Raw genomic sequence first — 10,598 nt, forward strand, 5'->3', positions numbered from 1 at the left:
GCAGTGAGAGAGGCCTGGTGGTTAATAATGGTTGACAGAATCTAGAACTACCTGAGAGACAAACTTCTGGGCATGTCTGGGAAGGAATTTCTACATTTGGCTAATTGAGGTGCGAAGACCCAGCTTAACTGTGGATGATATCGTGTGTTGGTCCTCAATGGAATACACAGAAGAAAGAAGTGAGCAGGGCACCAGCATCCATCTCTCTCTGCCTCTTGATTGTAGACACAACGTGACCAGCCGTCTTAGGTCACTACATTGTCCCTGATGTGCTAGACTGTGGAGGATGGTCAGGGTCATGGATGGTCCCTAAAACATTGCCAAGGAGGATGTGGCCACTGGGAGTGGGGTGTAAGACTTACACAAGACAGGACAAGATGGAGTCACCCTTAGCCAATTCAGTCCCTAGGATTGTGAACCAAAATACCCCCCTCTTTTTTGGCGGGGAGGAGTTAGGGTTTCTCTTTGTAGTCCTGGCTGTCCTGGAACTTGCTCTGAAGACCAGGTTGACCTTGAACTTACAGAAATCTGGAGTGTGCCCCCACCGCCCAGCAAACCCTCCCATTTGAAAGTTGATTTTGTCAGGGATTTTAGTGCATCATTGAACAAAGTAATTGAGAGAAGGATTGAGGAATTGAGGCGAGTCCTCCACAAACTTCAGTGTATGGATTGGACCTTCAGAGGCAGGAAGAGGTAGAAAAGATAATGTTTTATTGGTTTTGTTTGTTTGTTTGGTTTGGTTTGGTTTTTCAAGGCAGGGTTTCTCTGTGTAGCTCTGGAGCCTTTCCTGGAACTCACTTTGCAGCCCAGGCTGGTGTTGAACTCACAGAGACCTGCCTGCCTCTGCCTCCCGAGTGCTGGGATTAAAGGTGTGTACCACCACTGCCCGGCTGTTTTACTGTTTTTATTTAAAATGACACTTTTTTACTTATTTATTTGTGTATATGTGTAGGTACATGTGAGCTACAGCAGGCATGGATAGGGATCAGAGGACCGACTTCCGAGAGTCAGTTCTCTTCTTCCACCATGTGGGTCCTGGGAATCAAAATCAGACACCAGGCTGGGCAGCAAGGGTCTATACCCCCCACCCCACCCCCAGCCATCTCAATGGTCCTCGTCTATCTTTTGAGACAGAATCTCACTATGTAGCCTTGGCTAGCCTGGAACGAACTATGTAGCCCAGGCTGGCCTTGGATGTGCAGCAATCCTCCTGCCTCAGCTTCTTGGGATTACAGGTGTGAGCTATCACACCTAATTCTTAGACATTGTTTTAGGGTTTTCTGTTAGCCTGGGGGACTTATTTAAAAAAACAAAACAAAACAAGATTTTATTTGGCTCCTGGTTCTTGGGAAGTTCCAGAGCACAGTGATAACATCTGGCAAGCATCTGGTGAGGCCTGGCCTGTGTTACCAGGTAGACAAAGCAAGCCTTCCTATCTGGTAGAGTCACTTCCACATTCCCTCATCAACTTGAGAAAGGGTCAACTCGTTTGTGAATCCAGTCATCTCCCAGAGGCCTCAATTTTGCAGATACCATTGAAGTAAGGCTTTGGGGTTTCGATCTCCACACATATTTGGAGGAGACCCAAATACACCCAGACCTGTCAAGAGACTTCCCATGAATAACTGTTCCAAAAGATGGTGGAGGCAGAGCACTCATGGCCTGTAGTTGGCATCCTGAGGAACAGATGAGGCCCTGGTGTGGCTCAAGTCTGAGACTGTGGGTCCAAGAGCCAGGAGCTCTGATAGCTAAAGTTCCAGCCTATGCTTGAGTACGTGTGTGTGTGTGTGTGTGTGTGTGTGTGTGTGTGTGTGTGTGTGTGTGTGGTCATCAGGAAAAGAGTTCACAGAAAGACTTTTTGACTCACCTTAGGGTCTACTCAGGCTCCCCTGGGTTGGACGAGCCCACCACAGAGGGAGGTAGCTGCTTTTCTTAGTCACCAGTTCACATGTTAGTACCATCTCACAGTCTCAGCAGAAGTGATGTTTGACCAAGTTCCTGGTCACTAAGCGGCTGTCAGGCTGGCACAGATTCCACCCACACGATGCTGTTGGGCCTTGTGGGAAAGAGCGCAAAGCTTCGTCCTGTCGCTAGGCTGGGCCTTCCTTACCAGGGAGGAAAGGCGCAGTGCACTCTGGGAAGCTTCCAAGAGTCTTTCCTGGAACCCATGGACCTCTCGGTCTAAGTATTCTCCCTGGAGTCCTGGCAGCCCCTGGCAGTTCAGGTGCTTGCTTCAGACAGGCCACGGGAGCTGGGGTCCCTCCCAACCGCCTCCTGACATTTATGAGGTGCGGCTGAAGTGGGCAGCCCCCGAACCCTGAAGGAATGTTAATTGGCTAAAGCTGCTGCTCGTGCCCAGCTTCACCGGAGCCATGACGTTGTTCTCACTTGTTGGCCCCCCAGGAGCCTGGACGGGCGGAGTGAGCCAGAGGTGGGGAGGGGTTATGCATGGGGCAGGGTTTCACAGATGGGCAGGCAGGCCCTTCCTCTCAGGGCCAGGCTGAGGAGGATCTGGACAGGGAGTAAAGCGCAGAGGTCAAAAGCAAGGTTCTGGTGTCTGGTTCAAGACCGTCTCTGCCCAGTTTGGCTTCATAATCCCAGACAGACTCGTCTCACGTTTTTTTTTTTTTTTTTTTTTTTTGAAGAACACTCACCTTTCTGAGCTATTCTGAGAGAAAAGGGAAGTACCAGAATTTGGGATGAACTAATCTCAGAAAAGGTGGGGACCAGGTCAAGTTTGAAGACATCCTGGGGGTAAGTTGTGCCTGGCCAGGCCACTCCAGAGTCTGCCTTGACACTTACATAAAAAGCCAGCCGGGTGGTGGTGGTGGTACACACCTTTAATCCCAGCACTCAGGAGGTAGAGCCTGTGAGTTCAAGGCCAGCCTGGTCTACAGAGTGAGTTCTAGTACAGGCTCCAAAGCTACACAGAGAAACCCTGTCCCAAAAAACAAAACAAAACAAAAAGCCAGACCCGAGGCCAGGTGCCCAGGGTGTCGGGGCAATCACTGGACCTAAGGGCTTCAGAATCTAGCCTGGGACTGGTGGGACTCTTGGGGTAAAGCTCTCCTGGAAACACTGGAGTCTGAGGAAGTCAGCTCCGCAACCTGAGGGAGGAGCATGGGGGCCGAGGGACAGGAGAGCCAAAGGGGAGGCTGGAAGTACGTGTGGTCTCCTCACCTGCTCACAGCAGCACACACACTGAAGTCAGAACACCACAGTCCTAGCTCGGTGTTGTGTCGCACACCACTAATCCCAGCACTTGGGAGGCAGAGGCAGGTGGAGCTCTGTGAGTTCTAGGCTAGTGAGATCATATCTAAAGAGAGAGAGAAAGAGAGAGAGAGAGAGAGAGAGAGAGAGAGAGAGAGAGAGAGAGAGAGAGAGAGAGAGGTGTAGAAATAAACACATAAACACTGGGTCGCAGTTGGTAGATCGCTTTCCCAGCATGTATAAAACTCTGGGTAAGAACCCCCAGCTTGGAACAAAGGCAGCTTGGTGATGCACACATGTAATCTCAGCATTTAGAAGGCAGGAAGGGGGGATCTGAAGCTCCAAGACATTCTTGGCCTCATCCCAGGCTAGTGTGGGATGCATGAGAGTCTCAAACACAGAAAAATCCTTAGTTCAAACTCTCCAGATCAGAAAAATGCTCCCCGCCCCCAGACAAGAGTTTCTTTGTGTAGCCCTGGCTGTCCCTGAACTCTCTCTGTAGACCATGGTGGCCTTGAACTCAAAGATCTGCCTGCCTCTGCCTCCAGAGTGCTGGGATTAAAGGTGTGTGCCACCACAGCCCAGCTCAGGAAAAAAACAAAAGTTCTTAAACCATCAGAGGTCTTATGTGTGTGGGTGTTTTGCTGCTTGTAGGTCTATGCGCCACATGGGCGCTTAGCGCCCGAGGAGGCCACAAGAGGGGGTCAGATCCCATGGAACTGGAGTTACAGAGATGTGAGTTGCCATGTGGGTACCGGGAACCAAACCCAAGTCCTCTGGAAGAGCAGCGGATCATAACTGTGGACCCATCTCTTCACTCCAACCATCTTGCTGGCCCTGTTTGTTTATTTCAGACAGAGTTTTGCTGTGTCTCACAAAATGAACTTCAACTCAAGATGTAGCCAAGGATGGCCTTGAACTTGCAGGTAATCCTTCTACCACAGATTCTTCCCTGAGATTATAGGCACACACCATCACATGTAGGTAAGAACTGAATTCTTTTTTTTTTTTTTTTTCTTTTTTCTAACACAGGGTTTCTTTGTGTAGCTTTGGCGCCTATCCTGGAACTCACTCTGTAGACCAGGCTGGCTTCGAACTCATAGAGATCTGCCTGCCTCTGCCTCCCGAGTGCTGGGATCAAAGGCGTGTGCCAACAAACCGGCCTCAGGAACTGAATTCTTAAAGAGCTTTCCCACTGGCAGGGAGAGTGGCTTTGACCAAGTGACTTTCCCTCTCTGGGTGTCTTCTGTGACTTACAGTGACTGGGATAGAGCAAGGCTTCCTAACAGTCCTTCCAGCTCTGTTATGTTCAGAGTAAACATCATCCTGAAAAGACTCATGGGAGGAGCCTCCCTCGAGGATCCCTCTGGTCCTTTCCCTGAGCACTTTCAGGCCCAGGCATCACATTGCCTGACTTGTGTTGTCCCTTTTAGCTTGCCATCTTCCCGTGGGCATTAAGCACTATTATCACCCACCTTTCCAAGAGGGAGACCCAGAGAGGTCAAGGCGCCTGTGTTCAGCTTCCTGCTGGGAGTCAAACACTAGGGGGCAGTGTGGGGTCCTAGGTTGACATCCATTTGAATTGAGTGAGGCTCAAGGTTCAGTCCTCACCAACATAAGTAACAACAACAAAATAAAATAAAAGTTCGAGATCACCCTGAAACCAAACAAGCAAATAACCAACCAATCTTAAAATCCTAGCGATAGCTTCTCCACCCGGTTGCCACTGGGTACCTAAGGCTCCTCGCTTGACAAGGACCTTAGAACACAGCCAGGGAAGGAAGCAGATGAAGTCACAGTTAGCAGAGGGCCCGCCGTGCCTCCGAGGAAGTCGTCGTGAAGGAAGTGTCCACCTGAACAAAAATGACTGACCTCAGTGGCAGGAGTGTGCCCATTCTATGGTGCTGTGTGTGGCAGGAGGGTCGCCCCGAGCCTGCAGGCAGGCAGCCTGTGCCAGCCAGCACAGGGGAGAGCTGAGTGTTGCGTGTTTATTAATTCTGTAACTGAGGGGCCACCAGATGGCTCAGTAGGTAAGGGTGATTGCTGCAAACCCCGGGGACCTGAGCTCAATCCCAGCTCAATCCCTGTGATCTACATGATGGAAGGAGAGAACCGATGCCCTCAAGTTGTCCTCTGACCTCCATGTATGCGGTGTGTGTGTGTGTGTGTGTCCACATACATATTATGCACACACAAAATAAATAAAGTAAAAAACAAAAAGAAAACAAAACAGTAGTCGGTCGGCTCCGGAGGACTCAGCATGGCCAACAGAGTTGGGAACTTTGTCCTCTCTCCAGGGGCTGATGCAGGAGGATGGAGAAATAGTAAACAAAGAGAAAGAAACGTCAGTCTGGGTGCAGAGGTGCAGGAGTACATGCCTGCATGCGTCTGTGTGCGGCGGGTGTGACACACCTGTTTACACCGCCTGAGTTCCCTCGGCATCTGGCGTGGGAAGGACAAGGTCCAGCCCTGAGTCCATCCTAACCCGGGAATATCGAGTCCTGGGCCCACTGCCCACTATTCACACTTGGGAACAGGGTATGGCCCGCTCTCTGCAGGACACTCTTCCACGGTGGCAGCAGCCGAGCAGGTCCCCTTTGACATCACGTGTCCCCTGCCCGGGGATGCTCTGAAAGCCCCACAGGATGCAGACTCTGGGCGGAGGGAGACCTTGGTGTCCCCCGGAACCTGTGGCGGAATCCCACTTCGAAGTCGTACAGACCTAGGCCGCCGACCCAGGGCTGGCGCGTGTCATGCCACGCCCGACCAGAAGATGGCGCTAAAGGCCAGGGTTAGACAGACTGGGGCTTGGGGTCTGGGAACAGAATGAGTGAAAGGGGCCCTTTGCATCCACTTGCTTAACCCTACCATCATCGTCTTCACCACACTACACAGGTGGGGAAACTGAGGCTCAGAGAGGAGTGTCGTTCTGTCTTGAGACAGGCCACCATTTCCTGCTCCGAGAGGATTTCTAAGTAGTTTTCCTGTGCTCCCCAACTTGCGTGTGGCGGGGCCTTGTCTCTGTCCAGTTAGAAGCAAGCGCAAAAGGTGAGATTTGACCTGGGCCTGCAGGACCTGGGCTTCAGGCTGGCTACCAGTGGGGTCTCTGCTGTGAGGCCAGGGCCAGACCTACCCACGGGGCCTGAGGTGCTAAGGACGTGTGGGAGGGGTCTTTTCTCCAGCCCGCCAATAACCAACCCTCAGCACGCCTTGGGATCTTGGACATGGCAGCCACGAGCAAGGATGACCTGTGGCTCGAAGTTCCAGGCCGGTCCCCCCACTGTGGCCTCCCGTCTCTTCCCCATTCCCACAGCTGAACGTTTCCCACGCCAGTTGCTCATGTCCTCTGCTTCTGCCAGAAGGGAAGCCTGTGTCCGTAGTCCCCTGTAACAAGCTCTCCAGGGGTTCTCACAGGAGACCGGGGACAGACTTGAACCTCCAGGCCAACCCTGGGGCTCACACTGGCTCCAAACATCCCCCTGTATCCTAGCGGGAGCTGGCTCAATACTCTGTCGGCGCCCTGCGCCCAGCCTGGAGCCCAGGGTTGCTGGACAGATGAAGTGCCCTCATCTTTGAACTCCACAGACCACCACGGAGTCTCACCCTGAGCTCCACCCTAGCCTTGAGTGCAGTGATCTCTGTTCCCTTCCTCACCATAAAGGCAGAAGAGCAGATAGTCGCCGACCAGGGAAACAGGGTGACAGAGGGCAGTGGAGGGGTCTCCCCGGGGTGCGAAGCTAGAGAAGATTCAGCAGAGGGCATCTTAGAAGGCCTGGGAAGAGGGGTTTAGAGTCGGGGGTGAGGGTGTGTGGGGGGGTCAGGGCCCAAGTCCCAGAACAAGAGTGGAGCGGGAGGAGGAGGGGGAGAGGAGAGGGGGAGGGGCACCCCAGAACCAGGGCTGGTGGAGAGGCCTGCGGCAGGCAGGGTCTGGCTTCTATTCCAGAAGAGGGCAAGCCCCTGCAGGGCCTTCTAAGTGGAGACTGAGAGACTCCCTTTCGGCTCCAGTCTGTAGCTAAGCCCCCGTCATGACTGCCCCCCCCCCCCCTTTTACAGCTAAGACCCTGGGGCTTGACTGGTAGCCAGGGCTGCTGACCCTGGCCCCAGGTCTACAAGGTTAATCCAGGGCCTGGAGCCCAGGCGATTAGCAGGGGGCCATGTTGCTGATAAGCTCCCCGCTGGCAGAGGGTTGGGGGAGGAGGTGGCTAGGGGAGAGTGGGAAAGTGAAAGAACCCAAGCCTGAGGGCACCTTTGGGGGCTTACGTCCTTGTAAGGTGACAGTGGCTTCCTAGGTGACAGCCTGCCAATTTTACCCTTCCTCTCGGGGTGCCGATTTTTATGGTTCCCCATTTTAAAAAGAGAAAACAGAGGAGCAGGGTTACAGAGGGGCTGTGGGCCAGCCAAGGGTAAGACTAGATCCCCTGTCTGCTAAGCGTTGGCCTTGATCTTCCACCTGAGAGAAACCCCAATGGTCACAGAGGTTTTCCTGCCTCGGGTTTCTGACCCGTTCAACTTCTCCACACACCTGGTTCAGGCCCCTCAGGGCCTCAGGTCGGGCACTGTGGAAGCAGTGGGGGTCGATGGACATTGGCAGCAGGGGTGAACCAGCGTTGGGGCAGGACTCCTCTTGGGGATAGGGTCCTGGTGTCAGGATGCCGTCTGTCTGTCATATACTGGAGACCGGCATGTGGTGGGGCCTCAGGATCTGGCTGAGTGTAGAATTTCCCCAGGACTTGTTAAAATGCAGCTATGGGACCCCAGTTCAGAACTTTCACTGTCCTAGATCCCAGGCATCTGGGCAGTCAACACTCATCAGTTCCTTGGATCATAGTCCTGACTGGAATCTGGGAGTCTGAGGGCTCCCTTCTTCCTAGCACCAGAGTGTATTTGAGGATCTGAGGATGCATGTGGGAGGGAGTCAGTACCCACTTTTTTTTTAATTAAGAATTTTTTTTATTCGTTTTACATACCAATCAAAGATCCCCCTCTTCCCTCCTCCAGCCCCTCCAGCCTCCCCTTCCCAGTCCACCCCCCCATTCCCTGCTACAAGAAGGTAAGGCCTCCCATGGGGAGGTACACTTAGTAGAGGCAGGTCCAAGCCCCTCCCCCACCTCAAGACTGTCAGTACCCATATTTACAGCACAGCAGCCTCTGGGAAGCAGGCTTCCCAGGGCTTGGGAACGGAGCTGGGTCTGGCCTTTAGTGTTAGAGTGGGACTCTCAGGTCTCCTTGTCTCTCTTCTAGCAAGGGCTGCTGGGACTTACCAGCCAGGGCCTGCTCTACTTTAGGAACGTATCCATCACCCAGCTGGACTTTGAACACACGGCCCGACCCTTCCAGAGACATGGTAGGCTGGTTCGTCCGCCTTCATTTCACAAAGCGGCGTTCTCGGAGCTCCTGCTTTCGACCTCCTTGAGAGAGTGGGCCTGTGCAGTGGGGCAGAGAGGGTGTTCTGGCCTTAAAGGCTTTCAGCACCCTTCCTTCCCTTTGCCTCCTGCATAGGCTGCTGGCCTGGGAGGTTACCTCAGCACAGAGGGTCTCCCAGCCTGGTTAAAGGGCAGACTACCTCAAGTCACCCCCCATAGACCCTAACACAATTTGTTATGACAGGCCTGGTCCTGTGTACTTTTCCCTCTTTCCCTCCTTCCCTCCCTTCCTCCCTCCTTCCTTCCCTCCCTTCTTCCCTCCTTCCCTCCCTTCCTTCCTCCCTTTCTTCCTTCCTTTCTTTAGACAGGGTCTTACTACGTAGCTCTGGCTAGTCTGGAACTCACAGAGATCCACCTGCCTCTGCCTCCCCATTGCTGGAATTAAAGGCATGCGCCACAGCCCCTGTGTACTTTCTGTTTGCTTGTTTTGTTTTTGAGACAGGATCTCCTGCAGCCCAGGTTGGTCTTGAACTCTTCTGGATTCTCCTGCTGCCCACCTCCCAGATGATGGATTGCAGGCAGGAACATCTTTGCTTGACTGGCACTGCACTTTGGGTATGTGCCCAGTCTGCAGCAGATGGTTTTAGCATGCCATGCTAAGATACATTTAATAAGCTGGGCAGTGGTGGCACAGGCCTTTAACCCCAGCACTCTGGCAGCACAGGCAGGTGGATCTCTGTAAACGAACATTTCCTGTCCCAACTGCCTGGTCCCAAATAACCGACTCAGAGGCTGAATATGAATTATAAATGCTCAGCCAATAACTCGGGCTTGTTACCAGCTAGCTCTTAAATTTAAATTAACCCATATCTCTATTTATGCTTTGCCACATGGTGGTACCTTTATTAGCATAGCACGTTTATCTTGTGTCTGGTTGATAACTTCTGACTCCACCATCCTTCTTCCCATGATTCTTAGTTTGGTCACCCTGCCTCTACTTCCTGCCTGGCTAGTGGCCAATCAGTGTTTTATTAAACCAATTCAAATGACAAATCTTTACAGTGTACAAGAGGATTATTTCACAGAAGATCTCTATGAGTTTTAGGCAAGCCTGTCTACAGAGCTAGTTCCAGGACAGCCAAGGCTATCACACAGTGAAACTCAGTCTCAAAAACCCAAAACCCAAACCAATCAACCAACCAGCCAACCAACCAACCAACCAACCAAACAAACAAACAAAAAGATGCATTTAATACAAATTCCCAAGCAGGAGAGACATTGGGACCATCTGGTGACCTATGAATGACTTTTTTGTTTTTCTTTGAAAAATGCACACTTCTCACTTTCGTATAAGATTTTGAAGTTCCAGGGGCCATGAGAGCAAACTTGGTTGATAAAGATGCTCAGGGCTGGTGAGATGGTTCAGGTGGTAAAGGAACTCACTGTCATAGAGACTCTCCACCCAAATTGGTGGATAAATATAATAATAATAATAATAATAATAATAATATGCTCAAATCCCAGCCAGCTCTGATGGCCAGCGCTGTGGTAGGACCTGCCTGGATTTCCCTCATGTTTCTCAGCCTCAGAGGCAAGTTGTTTGGGAGAATGAGTGACTGGGAAAGAGCTGGGTGACAGAAGCTGTAGCTGTCAGGGGACAGTGCCTCCACTATGTCCGTGCTGATGGCAGAGGTCACCTTCCACCTGGCAGGTCATGGGGAGGGCTAGGACAGGCAGGAGACATTTGCACATATCCTCACTGGGCCCTGAAAGGGCGATGCAGTAATCACTCCTGCTGGGGAAACTGAGGCTCAGGGCATGAAGGGTCTTTCTCTATTGCTCATTGAGAGAAGAGGCAGAGTCAGGATTTGGGAGGACCTGGGCACAGTCTGGAACATGAACCTCCTCTTGCTCTCCCTTCCATAGGGGACAGTCACTTACTTCCCTGGGGAGCAAAGAGGGAGGCTTAGCCTCAGTCTGGACACCTACCCCAGGCGGTTCCTCTCCTACCATCCTTTCTCTGCT

This window comes from Peromyscus californicus, unplaced genomic scaffold (genome assembly GCF_007827085.1).
Source record: "Peromyscus californicus insignis strain IS unplaced genomic scaffold, ASM782708v3 Scaffold_3__1_contigs__length_106647218, whole genome shotgun sequence".
Classification (NCBI taxonomy): Eukaryota; Metazoa; Chordata; class Mammalia; order Rodentia; family Cricetidae; genus Peromyscus; species Peromyscus californicus.